The sequence below is a fragment of the Equus asinus genome, chromosome 2 (assembly GCF_041296235.1).
Source record: "Equus asinus isolate D_3611 breed Donkey chromosome 2, EquAss-T2T_v2, whole genome shotgun sequence".
Classification (NCBI taxonomy): Eukaryota; Metazoa; Chordata; class Mammalia; order Perissodactyla; family Equidae; genus Equus; species Equus asinus.
The window spans coordinates 116,634,033-116,651,891 of record NC_091791.1 but is presented as its reverse complement, the minus strand read 5'-3'; the positions used below and the strand labels follow the sequence as shown (position 1 = coordinate 116,651,891).

At 38.4% G+C, this 17,859-nt stretch overlaps 1 long non-coding RNA gene across 2 annotated transcripts in view; it reads right to left on the bottom strand.

Annotated features, from left to right (window-relative positions):
• LOC123283448 (uncharacterized) overlaps positions 1-17,859 on the bottom strand; it is a 174,899-nt gene that overhangs the window by 94,482 nt on the left and 62,558 nt on the right. For both annotated transcript variants that reach the window (XR_011498016.1, XR_011498017.1), the window contains exon 5: positions 5,819-5,873. This is a non-coding gene — a long non-coding RNA (uncharacterized lncRNA). The remainder of the gene's footprint in view (positions 1-5,818; positions 5,874-17,859) is intronic.

The window sequence follows — 17,859 nt, the reverse complement described above, 5'->3', positions numbered from 1 at the left end:
GATGTTTGAAAACCTCCTCTGCTGTGTTCAAACTTTGGTGAGCATTCACATGGGATACAATATCTTTATGATTTTTTGCACATTGAGAGAGGTGTATCCATATACTTCATACTCAAATTTCATTATCATCAATTGTCCAATCATATTCCTTGGAATTCCCTGGCCATAAAGTCTGACCATTGATCATGGCACATGAATCAGTATATAATTCCATGTCTGATCATTTCTCCTTTCAACCAATTTGAACATCTGGTTGCACTGCATGAAGTCCTGTATACCAGGGGGATTTTCCTTCACCACTATCCTTCAGGAATATACCAGAGAGGGGGTATAGTACTGTAGTCTCTCAACTTTCCTGTGGTGTCTGCATATTGTACAGAATCACCTATAAATCAGGACCATATTTTTCTTTCTCTGTCAATCTAAAGGAACTCATCACAAGGCCATAGTTGTGGAATGGGAGATAAAAGGCAGAGTAGCAGCAGTAGGGTCCACGGGCATTTCGGTTACTTCTTCATATAACTTACTTGTGCCTTCAGGCGCTCATGGGCCTAATCACGTATAAACTAATTTCAGTTCATGATGGGGTATTGATGTGCATGCCCATCTCATGATGGGCATGAACTCAGGCCTCAGGGTATCTGACTGGCCCATGTTCAACCATTCAGTCTTCGCTAAGGCCCATCAGCAGTACAAAATTTGTCTCAAAAGGAGGGGAGTTATCTGAAAATGATAGCAGGGCCTTGCTCAAAAATAATAAATGCCTAAGCTTTGATTCATCTATACAGGCTGCTAAGGCTCTAAACAGCATTCCTATCTGCCAATGAAATTCAAGAACCATTGAGTTAGCTGGAATATATGGCCCAAATGGCAGAGCACCTGTACTGGCAGCCTACATCTGTTGCAGAGCCATGTCCTGTTCTGGGCCCCACTGAAAAGTAACAGCTTTTTGGCACACTCCATAAATGGGCAAGAATAACACACTCAAATGTGGATATATTGCCTCATAAATCCAAAGATGCCCACAAGACATTGTGCCTTCTTCTTGGTTGCAGGAGGGGCCAGATGCAACAAAATATTCTAAACTTAAAAGGGATATCTGGACGCACCTCATACAATTAGACTCCTAGAGCTTTCTCTTATGTAGAATTCCCTTGAATTTTAGTCTGATTTATTCCTGACATTCTGACACATAAATGTCTTACAAATAAATGTAGAGTAGTTACTATTCCCACTCACTATGTCCATTCAGCATAATTTCACAACATAATGAATCTGTGTGACATGTTATGGAGGGGAAAGGCAATCAACATCCCTGCAAACTAAATTGTGACATACGGCTGGAGATCTGATATAACCCTAATGTAGGACAGTGAAGGTATATTGTTGGCCTTGCCATCTGCACTGAAACTGATTATTGTGGGCTTTTAGGAGAGATATGAAGAAAAGCCATTTGCCAGGTAGCTGCTTACTGAGTACCAGAGGATGTGTGAATTTGCTCAAGAAAGGAAACCATATCTGGTATAGCAGCTTCAACAGTGTCACCTTTGGTCAAGATTTCCTTAATCAATGTTATTCTCTAAGATCCATCTGTCTTCTGCACATGACAAAAGAGTTTCTGGGGGATGTGGTGAAAATGAACACCCCCATTTCTTGCAAGTGCTTGATGGTGGTATGGATCTCTGCAATTCTTCCAGAAATGCAGTATTGCTTTTGATTTACTATTTTACCGGGTAAAGGCAGTTCAAATGATTTCCATATAGCCTTTGGTACCACAATAGGCCTCATTCTTCAGATTAGGCAACCAAAAAGGGACTATGTCAGGTGCTAAGTGTCACTATTCCAATTATGTAATCTACATGTGAAACAAAACCACAGGATAGGTTTGGGAATCTTTTGGTACCAATGTGAGATGGTCCTTGAGTTAAAGATCCATCTATCACCTGTCCACAATAAGGCCCTCCTCTGACTAGAGGGCCATGTTATGTTTTGGATCCTGGAAACAATGTCAGTGCAGAGTCAGAGTCCCAGAATTGTACGATTATTTATTTGTCCTCAATTCATAGTTACCCTGGTAAAGGCAAAAGGAAGGCTAGGAAAAAATAAAGTGTATAAATTTTGCTAGTGTATTAGGTTCCTTCATCTAGGACATTTGGTCACGCCTTCATTCAAGGGATTCTGGGTCTGTAAAGATGCTCAAGTCTGTGAATTGACTGATGTGCTGAGACACTCTATTTTTATTATTGAAGTTAGATTTTTGTTACTTTGACCTAGATCATTTCTGCTCATGCAGGTCAAGTAAAAATTTAGTAGCTTTTCCATCTCCTTAACTTCTAGGAATACCATGATTAACTAGCCTAAGACATAGGTTTGTGGTAGACAGACTATTCTGAATTCTCCTTGATTCTCATGTGTGTTGCAGTAACTACACATACCTTGCCTATGGAGGCTGAAATTTATTTCTCAAAGTATTGGTGAAAGGTATGTGGTCTAGATCCTCCCAGTGTAGGTCAGTAGAACAAATCCATTCTAACCTTCCAGTGTACCTCAAATTTTGAATTAAATGAAGGGAGATCAAGCATTTCCATTTCGCCCACATTGGGTCATCTTTTGATCCATATTTCAGCCATCTATCCCAACAAACTGTTAGAGACCTTTCTAACTCCCAACACTGTAACATTAAATGCACAATCTCTGCTTCATTAGCCCATATCAATAAATTTGGCAATCAATAAAATGAAAAGGCAACCACCAGAATGGAAGAAAATATTTACAAATCATATATCTGATAAGGGGTTAACACCCCAAATATATAAAGAAATCATACAACTCAATAGTAGACAATAGTCCAATTAAAATGGGCAAAATACATAAATAGACATTTTTCCAAGTAAGATATTCAAATGACTAACAGGTACATGAAAAAGTGCTCAATGTCACTAAACATTAGGGAAAAGTAAATAAAAAATAATGAGATGTTACTTCATGCCTGTTAAATGGCTATCATCAAAAGACAAGAGATAAGGGGCCAGCCTGGTGGCGTAGTAGTTAAGTTCATGCGCTCTGCTTTGGTGGCCTGGCGTTTTCAGGCTCAGATCCTGGGCATGGACCTACACACCACTCGTTAGGCCATGCTGTGGTGGCATCCCACATAAAAAATAGAGGAAGACTGGCACGGATGTTAGCTCAGGGGCAATCTTCCTCAAGCAAAAAGAGGAAGATTGGCAATGGATGTTAGCTCAGGGTGAATCTTCCTCACCAAAAAAAGAAAAAAAAAAGACATGAGATAAGGTGAGGATGTAGAGAAAAAGAAAGGCTTGTACAGTACTGGTGGGGCTATAAATTGGTACAGACACTATTGGAAACAGTATTGAGGTTTTTCCAAAAATTAAAAATAGAACAACTATATGATCCAGCAATTCCACTTCTATGTATATATCAAGAAAATAAAATCAGTATATCAAAGAAGTATCTGCCTCCCCATGTTCATTGCAGCATTATTTACAATAGCCAGGACATGGAAACAACCTAAGTGTCCATCAACAGATAAATGGATAAAGAAACTGTGATATACTGACAGATACATGGATATAAATATAGATATATAGAAAGAAGTTCAGCCATAAAAAACAAGGAAATCTTGACATGTGCCACAGTATGAGTGGACCTTGTGCACATTATGCTAAGCAAAATAACTGAGATAAAGACAAATACTGTGTGATCTCACTTATATGTGGAATCTAAAAAAGAAACAAAAATAAAACAAACTCGTAGAAAAATTATCAGATTGTGGCTATCAAAGGAAGCTGGATGGGGGAATTGTATGAAAGTAGTCAAAAGGTGCAAACTTCCAGTTACAAGATAAATAACTACTAGAGATGTAATGTACAGCATGATGATTATAGTTAACACTGTTGTATGGTATATTTGAAAGTTGTTAAGCAAGTAAATATTAACAATTTTCTTCACAATGAAAAAATACATTGTTATTCTGTTTTATCTATATTAGACAACGGATGTTAATTAAACTTATTGTGGTAATCATTTCACAATATATGTAATTCAAGTTATCATGCTGTACACCTTAAACTTATACAGTGTTGTATGTCAATTATATCTCAATAAAACTGAAAGAAAACAAATCAGACCAACTCAGCTTTAAATTCTGTCTGCCATTATCCAACACCCTTATACCCATTCCCACACACATTCCCCCCGATTTCTGCTTATATAAATTATAAAATTCAAGTAGACCTTTTGGAGTGTAGCACACTTCCTCATGTGTCACTTTTCGTACCTCTCCTTTAGAGATGTACTGGAACATAATCAAGTCTAGTCATAGGTGGCAATTGCCTGAGGGGGGCCATTAATGTGGTGTTGGGGAGGCCAGTTTTGTTGGGAATGGGGAGGCCATATCAACCGGGGTGGGGAAATCAGTTCCACTGGCAAAGAAGATTCTATCATAATTTATGGGCTGGATGTCCCCAGCTTTATCAGGCTCTTCTTACATGTTCCCATGCCAAACTACAGGATACTGCTGTTTCACTATCAATGCTCTGGCATTAATAGTAGATACCCTAGGAGTCTGTGTGTTCAACTTTCTTTGAAATTCATCCAGTCTCAGTTTGGTTTACAGCAGTTTCAGCCCTAATAGACATAAGTGTCTCCCTCAGGGCACACTTTGAAGTTCTTCAGTCGTTAATGCAAGCTTGAGCTGAGAATTTGAATCTCTGAGCTTATCCTTTCTTTCATCACTTTGTCTGGTGACATTAGGCAGAACCAACCAAGGTTATGATATTCCTTAGTTTTCCAAAATTGTTCAAAAGCTTCATGTACAGAGATAGTTAAGTCCTTTCTTCTTATAAGTGGTTAATTAGAAATATCCAGTGCAAATATTTTGCATATCTCTCCACACAGTTCACACCATAGACAAGTGTTGCTCTCTTTACTAATGGAAATAGAATCATTGGCACCACTGAATCTAGTCAAATTAGAGAGCATTTCCAGAAACCCTAGAACCAATCCAGAAAATCCATCTTTAAAATTCTGTTCTCTAGAACCACTCTCCATAAGCAAAGTTAAATTTGCCAGGGTTCTCCAGAAAAACAGAACCTATAGGATAGAAAGAAAGACAGATACATGTATAGACAGAAAATAGGTAGATAGAAAGATATACACATAGATATAAGATGGGATTTAGTAGAGAAGTTGGCTTAGGTGGTTATGGAAGACAGAAGTTCCACCATAAGTTATCTGCTAACTGGAGAACAAAAAAGTTGGTAGTTTAATTAAGCCTGACTCCAAAAGCCTGAGAACCAGAGGTGGCAAAGGTGTAACTCCCAGTCTCAAGCCAAAGATTGGAGAATGAGGGTGCCCTTGGTGTAAATCCTAGAATTCAAAGGCCCAAGAACCAGGATCTCAGATGTCTCAGGGCAGAAAGTGATAGATGTCCCAGCTCTAGGAGAGGAGATGGAATTTGCCCTGCCTTTGTCTTTTTCTTTTATTGTGGCCCCCTATTTGACTGGGTATTACTATCCCACATTGGTAAGGGAAAATCTCTTTACTAAGCCACTGAATCAAATGCCAATTCCTTCCAGAAAACCCTTAGAGACACACTCAGAAACAATGTTTTACCACATATCTGGACTGCCCTGAGCCCAATCAAGTTGACACAACATTAATTATCACAAGTCTACCTCAACTTGACACCTCTACCAAATTCCTTCAACCATACTTAATCTCCAAGTAAAGACAATAATAAGGTCATAATTCTGCCTAGCATGATAGAAGTATTCCACATACAATCAAAAACACTCACCTCTTCTGCAAAAGATGAAGTAAATCCTTGAATGATGTTTAATTTTCTAGATATCCTGTAAAAAATAGTATCATGCAAAATGAACAATACTTAAATACTATGATATAAAGTCAATATGTCTGACATCACATGATAAGGGGGTAAGGATAGAAAACCAAGACATTTGATGCACACACACATACATGCATACAGCAAACATACTCATAACAAAATTATAAATAACTCCTCATGACAGTTACAGTCCTGATTCATTTAACACATGATATCTTCCAATACTCATTCTATATTCCCTTTGTATCAGCAAGCACCTCAGCTAGTAGTGGTTGTTTACCCAGTGGGGTGACCCAAATCTTCCTTCCTGAAATGTCTGGGTCATTACTAATCTCGCTTGGGTTTTTAAAAAATTTTCCATTGGACTTAATCACTTGCACAGTAATACTACGACAAACCCTAAGGGACATTCTGTATTCCAGATATACTCTTACTAACCTCCATTCTGGAGTAGTTATCCAATTTCCCTTTGGGAGTGGCATAGATTCTTTGCTTTACCAAACTTTAGATAGGCTCCTGAACCTTCCCCTAGGATCCTCTGTGCACTTCCTTGTAAAACCCTTAGGATGAACCCTGCTAAGTCAGTTTAGCCAGAGTCTCTCATTCTCCACTTCTGATCACTCTTGATATCTAATCAGATTTCTCATTGTCTACTATCTTCCAGATGATAACTGATCCACCTGGTTTGTCTTCAACAAGAATTGTTAGGTCTGTTTGGTCAAAATCTCCCTTACCCTTGATGTTTGCTTCTAGTAATTTTCCATCCATTGACCCATCAGGCTCCCTGGCTATAAATTCTCACTTGCCCATGTTGTAGTTGGATTTGATCCTATTTCTATACTGAGATCTGTTTTCTCCTACTGAAATAGTTTTGAGTAAAATCTACTTTTACCCATTTAAATCTCTTGTTTTTCTTTGACAGTTATGATGCAAAAACTCAGATAGATCAGATTCATCATGGAGCCTCAGATTATTTCCCCGGGGCCCCATGTATGAGTGCTGCTTTGAAGCATTTGAAGCATTTGTTTTTATTCCTAATGGGCTGACTGGGGATCCATTGGTGAGTCCAACCCTTAAATCACCGGTTCAGACAAATTTCCCTTGTAGCTGGTAGGGACAGATTTTGATTCATAAGATTTTCAGTATACTCTAGACGCTGGGGTAGCGTCCAGACAAACTGAGGCAGGTTAGAGCGCTGTGTTTCTTTGTAAGAAGCTGGGTTAGAGCTCCTGTAGCATAAACACCTGACAGGTTTTATTATTAGTATTATTGTAATGAAAGGGCCTGAGTTAATGGTTGATTACAGAGGCATCCCCCTAAAGGTGGCTATCTTTAGTAAACACATCGCCATCCCAGAACCAGATAAAATGCCAGGCAACCCTCATTAATGTTCCTTTGTTTGGAGATCTTTGGTTGATTCAGATAAATGATTGTATGCCCACCTTTCCTTCCTTTTCTTTTTTCTTCTCATGCTTTAATTGCTGCTCTTATGTTTTAAATCCACACATAAAGAGAACCTGCAAAACCCCTACCCTCAACCAAAATAAAAGTAGAATAAAACCCTGGCCCACACTCTCTCTCTACCTTTGACTTTGCTGTGGGGCCCTAGGCATGCTGTGTCCCCTGCAGAACCTGTGAGCAATAAACTTTATTTCTTTCAAAGTTTCCTGATGATTATTGCTGACGGCACCTTGCAATCATAATAAGAATGACAAGGACCAGTCTAGCTACAATGCTGGTTCCCACACGGAAATCTGGGCCCAGGTGAGTGCCCCCAGGAATTTCTTTCTAGCTGATAACATCATGACCTATAGGCTGAAACCAGCACAAAACAGTCCCAGGCAAGCACAAGCTGTCCCAAGTTTGCCTGTTCATAAGTATTAAAGTCATCATTAGTTAAGCATGTGGAAGCTTCTCAGTGGACTACAAACCCCATTCTAGAACCATGGTTTACCACAGGCACCACTGACTCAGTTTGCTTCCTTTCTACAGGCATAATTTTACTAAGGATAATTTGGATCTTTAAGGGCCACTTTGGGAAACAAAATCTCCCCAAACTGGCTCCTTAAATCTCTCCCTTTCTATCACAGATGTTCCTGCTTCTTCCTTTTACTGCTTTGCTTCTTCCCTTCAGTTCCCTTGAATCCTTTGATATGTCCCACTTCAAACCCCTGCTTCCTCCTCCCTCTGTCCACGCTCTCAGGCCCCGTTCCACTTCAGCTCCTCAGCTCCCTACAGTCACTTGAACTTTAGGCCTCTTACCTTCCATCGAGGGTTCTCAAGAAAGTAAGGGATCCCCAAAAACGATCAACTGAGGATTACAAAAGGCTATTTGGAAACAGCACTGGATGTTTTGTCCACTTAGATGGGTTTTGGAGCATCCAGACAGCTTGTATTTGTCTCCTCCATCACTGGCCTAAAATGTAGTCCAAATCTCCATCAAATTACATGTCAGGGCAAAAAAATGTTAGCAGTCTCTTCCACAAATATTGGTAAACAGGTAACCTTAACTTACCCATTTGCCAGAAACACAGTTCAGCTAAAACTATAAGGAAGTGATAAATCAGTGAGACTGTATTATTATATTTTAATGAGTCAGGGCTTAAAATTTAGAAGGAAAGCTGTAAGACCTCTGTTTTTTATTTTTCTCTAAGTTTATGTATGTTTATAAATGTGTGTATGTTATGTATACGTGACATTTTCTACTTCTGAATGACATTATTAAATTAATTTATAGAATCCCTTAAAGGGGTGTTATTCAGATTGGCTTAGGCTAATGAATGCTTTCGTAAATTAAGTATTCCTAAATCTCCCAGAAATATCGAAACAAACCTACTTTATTTAAGTGAACTTTACCTGGGATAAACTTAGATTAAAAACACTATTTTTAGGGGTCGGCCTGGTGGTGCAGTAGTTAAGTTCACATGCTCCACTTCAGTGGCCTGGGGTTCACAGGTCTGGATCCTGGGCACTGACCTAGCACCACTGGTCAAGCCCTGCTGTGGGTGCATCCCGCATAAAATAGAGGAAGATTGGCACAGATGTTATGTCAGCAACAATCTTCCTGAAGCAAAAAAAAAGAGGAAGATTGGCAACAGATGTTGGCTCAGAGCTAATCTTCCTCAAATATATACAAAAAAACCCTATTTTAAAAAAATTCTTAGTAAAATAAAAACAGGCATGTTTTAGAGTTGTCAGCATTAAATATAATGTGCACATAAAATTTCTTTCTACTTCTGTTTAGTAATCAAATTTATGTTATCTCTACTACTGATTTAAGTGTATAAAACTATACAACTAATGTGACCTCGGTAAATATATATATAAATCCAACCTAAAAAATGTACATTAAATGAGTTGTTCAATGCATATTAAACAAAGCAGTAAATTAAAAATTAAAAAAAAACAAGAAGAAAAAGAGGGAAGAACCACATGTCTCACTTTCTAGGTTCTTTACTTCTGTGATTTTTTTATACTTGCCTAATTTGTCAACAAGAAAAATAATGTAGGATGATTGCCTCACTTATTTGTTTAGCTCATAAAATTTTCATGATCTATTATAATTGGTAAGAACAAGTGAATTAGGTAGGTGTAAATGGGATGAAGTTTATAAATGCAATCTTGTACAATGATTATGTTTTATAATATGTCTAATTAAAAATATTTCCAAAACATTTTTGGTAACTTAAAACCTAAAGCTATACTTAGTTAAAGTAAATAATGGATATTCAATGAATATCTAGAACATTTCCAAGTAAGATCAAGTGTTGAAATATTAATTATTGAATGGAAAGTTTATCTACTTTTGGCACCTTATATTATATAGTATACAGAAGCTAAATTTATTTGTTTCTGTTAATAAACATGAGATTTGTACTATGAAAAGGCTTATTATGTCTCCAGGAAATTATGAAATGGTGTATTCATAAATTTTGTAGAGAATGATAGTATGTGGCATACAGGCAAAACTGCTTAATTCCCAGGTTTCCTTGTAAAAGAAAGGTGACCCTTAGTTAAAAATTCTAATCAATGTTTGTAAATGACATTACTAGAACTAACTTTGGTTAAAAAATACTCTTTATGCAAGGAAAGCAAAATATAATTTTGATAAGGCAAGAGATGAAGAATGTGTCTTTTGTTAAGGGTAAAAGAGAATCACTTTGTCCTAAAGCAGAAAAATTGGTTGTCCAAGAAGGAGAAAGATGAAAAGACTAACACAAAAACTGAATGGATTTTTACAACGTTATAGAATGATTGTTGAAATGAATCTTGGAAAATGAATCTTTTCTTGTGAAGTTTTTTTAAAAAATTAGCCTTAGCAGGGCTGGCCTGGTGGTGCAGCAGTTAAGTTCGCACGTTCCGCTTCTTGGTCGCCCAGGGTTCGACAGTTTGCATCCCAGATGCGGACATGGCACTGCTTGGCAAGGCATGCTGTGGTAGGCGTCCCACATATAAAGTAGAGGAAGATGGGTATGGATGTTAGCTCAGGGCCAGTCTTCCTTAGCAAGAAGAGGAGGATTGGCAGCAGATGGTAGCTCAAGGCTAATTTTTCTCAAAAAAAAAGAAAAAAGATTAGCCTTAACATTAATAGGACGCTAATGCAAAATCACAATTTGGTTCTCTCTCAGAAAATAGAACAATATTTTCTTATATTATTGGTCTAGTATTAATAAGAATTTATAAAAACATGCTTTTTTATCTTTTAAATACTCTGCCTGGGAAACCAAGATTTAGTGTCTTAAAATAATTTCCTCTGCTTCATGTTGTCTTTATCAGGTCTTTGATTACTTTGGAAGACCATGCCTTAATATTACTTGAGCTAGATTTTTTTACAACCAGGTAACTTTCTGTATTGGCTTTTGAAATCTTGTCACTTCATCAATATCCTTGTTTTATGGTTATTAGGTCAGAATGTTACATGCCACAGAAATAACTAATTTTCCTTATCAAATGAACTCTCATCAGAAATTTAACCATGGCCATTTTAACTCACTTGTCAATCACAGCCAGTCATTGTTTGTCTTTGGTTCTTCTTTGAAAATGTTTATAATCAGCTATGTTTATAACAGCCATGATGCTCCATGATGGCCTCCCCTGAAAAACTTTGAGAATGTGCTCTTGACTAAGAAGGAATTTCCAGAAGTAGTGAAGAAGCTGATAGATTCATAAAATGCTAACCCAACATCTAGTAGAACAAGAATTAAATCCATGGGGCTGAATGACTGGTGAGGATAATTGCAATTTTTATGACTTCCTGTTTAAAAACACTGCTTTTTAAAAAATGTTTCCAGAATTAAGGAAACCCTTTTCTATTAAGCTATGTGTAATTTGTGGCAATTTGCAAACTCAACCTTTGTGACCCAAGATAAAACAATTATATTTTCTGCCTAGAAGATATCTGCAGTATTTTAAAACTTAGTGAGTATTCTTATTTTTCTGGTAATATAGTTATTGCATAAGTTCAATAAGAATCTGTTCTCTTTGTAACAGGACACAATTAGAAATATTGGTTATATTACCAAGGCTTTCATTGGAATGCCATATTCCTGAATGATGAATATCAAATCATATATGACCAGACAGCTTTAAATAATTACAGTTGACTTTAAGGAGCCAATGCCTAGAAAGTCCCTTTAGAATAAACGGCCTTTAAGTGTCTTGTAGTGTTCATTGCATTACAAGCAACGAAGAAAGGTAGCTTCTAGACAGGCCCATAACTTCAGGATATCTTGGGGAACTTGAGAAGAATTGACTCAAAATTATGAAGTCCAATATGAGATTCCTTGTGAGAAGTTCAAGCAAATTCAAGAGACCTATGTGGTCAATCAGTCTTCTTGCTGCACTTATGTAAATAATCAAGCCGTATTTAATGAGACTAGACTTCTTTTGCAAACAAATTAGTCTGACTTTGAAGCTCTTTGATAGAAATCATAGAGATTTTAGAGTGAAAAATTATGTTTCAATGGAAAATTATTTTATACCCTTGTGTTATCCATCTTGCATGTTATACCAGTCCATGCCAAAGCCTGAATTCTTCTAGTTGTCTCCAAGATCTGGCTACAACTATCCAATTAATGTGTCCAATTTTTCTTCCTTCTACTTGTAATCATTGAGAACTAAAACTGCCTTTTCCCTTAGCACAGCAAGCTGAAGTTGGATGCCTTGACATAAACATCAAGGAAATCACCATAATAGAGTATGTATAGGCAACCTTCATGCCACGTGCTGTGTGAGCCACTCAGAAAGTTCACCTGAACACCTGATGTCATCACCACCAACATTCAAACTGAAAACCAGGAAATCCATTGGGTTGCCACTGCTGCCTTCACTCCTCCATCCTAATAGGCTTTGAACCTATGTCTATATCTTGATTGGCTGCTATCTAGATTCAGAAACTGGGCTTTCAATTACTAATCTTTATTTTTCTTTTACTTTCATAGAAGCTCTCCTCATTAAATTCCAGTTACTACCTTTAAGAAAATAGGTGCTACTATCAAGTCTAAACAGATGATTCAGCCGGTCCTTAAAGAAAAATGTTGATGAAGAAAATATGAACTTATATTGTTCAAAGAAAAGAGCATCTCTTCTTTTCTTGAACATGAGGGGGTACTGAGAAACATACTTTGCTTGACCAAACTTCAGCCAGGCTGCTGAACATTCTCCTAGTCCCATCTGTGCATCTGCTTTTAAAAATCTTAGCAATATTGGGCCAGCCCCATGGGCCAGTGGTTAAGTTGGAGGCTCTCAATTTTGGAGGCACCAGTTTGGTTCCTGGGCGTGACCTACACAACTCATCAGCAGCCATGCTGTGGTGGCAACTTACACACAAAATAGAGGAAGATTGGCAGAGATATTAGCTCAGAGAGAATCTTCCTCAGCTAAAAAAAGAACAAACAAACAAACTTAGCAATAACCATAAGTCAGGTGAAAATCCCTCATTGTCCATATCTAATCACCCTCAATATCTAATTGGGTATCCTTACCAACAACCAGGTGAAGTCTCAACTGACTTTTCTGTCTTCAGCAAGAATCCTGCTGAGTCAATGTAGCCAGATAACCCCTCATGATGTTTTCTATCAGTGATTTCAATCTAGTAACCCTCAACAGGCTCCTTGGCTATAAATTTCCACTTGCCCCTGCTGTATTCAGAATTGAACCCTCTTCTATTCTGAGATCTCTTTTTCCCTTTTACAATAGTCCTGAATAAATCTGTTTTTACCACTTTATCTACTCCAGCTGTGGTTTTTCTCCGACCTCAGAATCAAACATTTCAGGTGGCAAAGTAAATCCTTTCCTTGCCTGAAGATTCAGAGGCATGAGGAGCCCAATGTGGCCTCGCGGCAGTCTCAAATTCCAGTTAAGGGGAATCACTGTTTTGTCTCCTGGTGGAAGCACTGCTTCCTCTGGCTAAACCTCTAGGTCAAGAGAACATAAAGATGAAGGAATAGAAAGTAAAGTGTTGCTAATGATCACTAGAGGAATCAGTGAATAGCGCCCCTCCCGTTTCTACACTTTAATTCCTGAATCCATAAATCCTGGCTATCAGAAAGACATTAGCATATATTGGACACTGATTCAGAGTCTACACAGCCTCCTGGAGAACCTTGCCACAGAGTTGCAATATACTGCTGCCTAGTTGGCACTGTAACTGAGTCTTCAATAGACCCTTCCACCATCCTGTAAATCAGCTGTTTCAGGACTTAGGGAGCACATAAAGATAGTGATTTCAATGAGCATGGGCCCATTCCTGCACTTCTTTTTTTGTGAAGTGTGTTTCTTAATCTGAAACAATGAGACTGATGGCAGTTTTGGCAGCAGCATTACATGCAGGCAAGGCAAGTCTGTATCAGGTTTAAGTTTCTATTCCAGTAAGGAGAAAATGCAGCCACTTCCATGATAGAATGGGTCCAATGTAATTAAACTACCACCAGGCAACTGGTTGAATAACCTGTGGAATGGTGTCATATGAGGGAATCAGTGTACTCTCAGGTGCTGGCAGATTGGGCACTCAGACTCAGTGAGTGGAAGTCAATGCTGTTTAGCCCATGCATAATCACCCCTGCCACCAAGGGCACTTTGTTCATGAGTCCACTGAGCAATGACAGGGGTGGCTAAGGAAAGATGGTGACTGTTCTCCACTAATGTGTCATCCTATCCACTTGATTATTCAAATACTATGCTAATGAGATCACCCCTTGGTGAGCATTCACATGGGAAACAAAATCTTTGGCTTCTTTTGCCCATTGAGAGAAGTCATCTGTATACCTCTTCCCCAAATTTCATTGTCACCAACTTTCCAATTATTTTCCTCACAAGTCTATGATCATTAAGTCAAAGCATTGTCCACAGGCCATGAAATGTATATAATCATACTTCTGGTCATTTCTCCTTTCAAGCAAAGTGAACAACCACCTACGCTGCCCAAAGTTCTGCCCACTGGAAGATATTCCTTACACCACTGTCCTTAAGAGATGTCCCTGAAGTGGTTGTATGGCTGCAGTTCTCCACTTTTGGTGTCTTCCTATTGTGCAGAAACACCATTACACAAAGCCCACATTGTTTCTTTTTAGTCAACTGATTGAAGAGAGTTCTCCATGGGGCCATAGGTGCAGGTTTAGGCCAAGAGTTGTTTTTCAAAAGTAGATTAGATATCTGTGGATGACAGCAGGACCTTGCTCCATCATCCTAAAATCAAGTCCTGTGATGTACTTGTAAAGACTGCCAAAGGCTCCAAACAAAATTCTTATCTGACAATGAAACTCCTAGAACAATTCAACTGGCTGCCTGCCTGATGGTAGAATCTCAAGAATTGCTGGAATATATAGCCCAAATGGCAGAGCAGCTTGTACAGCAGTCTGAACCTGTTCCAGAGCCTTCTCTTCTTCTCAACACTAGAGTTGATTGTGTCACTCAGTAAACAGTACAGGGTCACACTCAAATTAGGAACATGTTGCCTCATAAAACCAAAGAGGCCTACTGGGCATTGTGTCTCGTTCTTGGTTGTAGGGGGGCAGATGCAAAACTTATCCTTTGCCTTAAGTGGGATATCTGGATAATCCCCATACCACTGAACTCATAGAAATATCACTGAGGTAGTAGGTCCTTGAATTTTAGTCAGATTTATTCCATATCCTTTGACACACAAATGTCTTACCAGTAAGTCTAGAAAGTTCCTATCCTGCTCATGAGGTCCAATCAACATAATGTCATCAATGCAACAGACTAGTGTGGCATCTTTTGGGAGCAATCAAGATTCCTGAAAAACAACTGTTATAGGTCTGGAGAGTTAATATGTCCCTAAAGTAGAACTGTGAAGGTATTTTCTGGCCTTGACCAATGAAAGAAAAATGTTCCTGTGAACTTTGTGGAAAGGTATGGAGGATAAAGACATAGCCACATCAATAGCTGTATACTGGATATCAGAGGATGTGTGAATTTTCTCAAGCAATGAAACCACATCTACTACAGCAGCTTCAGTAGGAATCGCCACTTTGTTAAGCTAGCGATAATCCATTGTCTTTCTCATAGATGTGTCTGTGTACTACACGGACCAAAAACATAAACTGAATGTGGATGTTGTGGGTCTCATCACCCCTGCACCTTGAAAGTCCTTGAAGATGGCAAGATTCTCTGCATTCCCTTGAGGAATTTGAGATACTGCTTTTGATTTACTATTTTCCTAGGTAGAGGTAGTTCTAACAGCTTCCATGTAGCCTTTCCCACTGTAATAGCTATCACTCTGCAGGTCAGGGAATGAATATGGTAATTCTTCCAGCTGCTATGTATTCTTATTCCAATTGTGCATTATAGAACATAGGAGAAATATATCATAACCTATGATAATTTCGGTGACCCACTGGACCCACTTTGAGAAAAACCTGTGCTAAAACAACATTGATCACTTAACTCCCATAAACACTTACCCTGACTGGAGGGCCACAGCAATGTTTCTGGTCTCCTGGAAAGAATGTCAGATCAGAGCCAGTGTCCATGAGTCACTGAAAGGTCTGATTATTTCCCTTCCCCCAGTGCATGGCTACCCTAGTAAAAATCAGGAGGTCCTTTTGGGGAATGCTGTTAGAAAGAGTAAGAGTATAAATATTTGGTAGTGTGTTTGGATTCATCCTCAAGGGAACATGGTCTCTTGTGTATTCAATAGGTTCTGGGTCTGAAAACTGTCTTATTCAGGATCAATGGAAGGGCTGAAAGTCACTTTACTTATGATTCTATTAGACTTTTGTCACTTAACCTAGAACTCTTATGCTTAATCAGATCAAGGAAGAATTTAATAGACTTTCTACCTTTTTCACTTCTAGAAAAACCAATGGTTAACTAGCCAACTCCAGGGGTCTGTACGAGTCAGATTATTCGAACTGCTATATTGACTCTGATGTACTTTATAGTAACTACATGTACATTGCCTTTTGAATGAGTGAAGCCACTTGGGCCCTACCAAAGTGGGATCCACTAACTCCCATTATATTTACATTTTCCAACTGAGTGGCTGTTGTTTCCACTGTAAGTTCTGGTCTAAAAAGAGTAAGAAATATGGAACTCTACAAGGATGTTGGGGTTCCACTCCCAAATTTATATTTCAAAGTATGATGAAAGGTATATCTTCTAGATCCTCCCAGTGCAGGTGAGTAGGTCTAACAAATGCACTCTAACATTCCAATCTCCCTAAGCTTTTGATTCCTATCCCCTACTTTTAACTAATGGAGATAGGTCATTTCCATTTCACTTAAGTTGGGCCATCTTTTGATCCATGTTTCAGTCAATCACCCAATAAACCAGAAGAGCACTTTCTAACTCCCTGTCCTGCAATATTAAATGTAGAATCTCTGTTTAATGGGCCCACATGAACAAATTTGGCCTGACCCAATTATTTTTCTTCCACCATTATCTCTCACCCTTATTAAATCTTCCCACACATATTCCCCTGCTTTCTGCTTGTGTAAATTAGAAAACTCAAATAGTTCTTTTGGAGTGTAGTGAACCTCCTCATGTGTCACACTTGTCCCACACCTTTAGTGGCCTGCTGGAACTTGAGTCTAGTCATAGGTGGCAACTGCATCAAGGGGGGCCCTTATTGTTTTCTCAGAAAATGGAGGGTTTATCCCATTAGATGGAGGTTGAAAGGCTGATACCACTGTGGATAGGCAGGCTGATAACATGCAGCCTGGGGATGCTACTGCCACTAAGGTTATGGAGGACACAATTTAGGGGTTCCTTGTCCCCACCCTCATCAGCGTCTTCCCACGCACATCCATCCCAATTATAGAATCTCATTCTCTCTCAATTGATATCCTCCTTTTAACACTGGGCACGCTTCCTGCTTTGGAGTTCAACTTGCTTTGAAATTCAGCCAATCTGAGTTTAATTTTCAGCAATTTTAGAACTGCCAGGAGATCAGCCGCTCCCTCAGGGCACACCTGTATGCTGTTAGGTCATTGTTACAACTCTTGAGCTGATAATTTGAATACCTGAGCACATCCTTCTATTTAAGGGCTTTGTCCAGAGATATTAGGAAGAACCAACCAACATCACTGTATTAAATAATTTGAAAAAAAGTTCAAAATATAATATATAGAGTTACTTAGCTCCTTACTTCTATAAGTGACTGATTTGGAGAATTGAATGCCTGTATTTTACTTACCTCTATAAACAGCTCTCACCATTCTAGTGCTCTGTTTACTATTGGAAATAGAGTCATTATTGTTCTTATATCTAATAAGACTAGAGATCCAATTCCAGAAACCTCAGAGCCAATCCAGAAATCTCATGCTTAAAAGTTTGTTTATCCACAACCACTCTCATCATCAAAATCTATATTCATCAGTGATCTCCAGAAAAACAGAACCAGTAAGATATATAGATAGATGGCTAGAGAGAGAGATAGATGATATAAAGATAGATAGATAGATAGATAGATAAATAGATAGATAGATAGATATAGACAGACCGATAGATAGAGGTATTTATTACAGGAA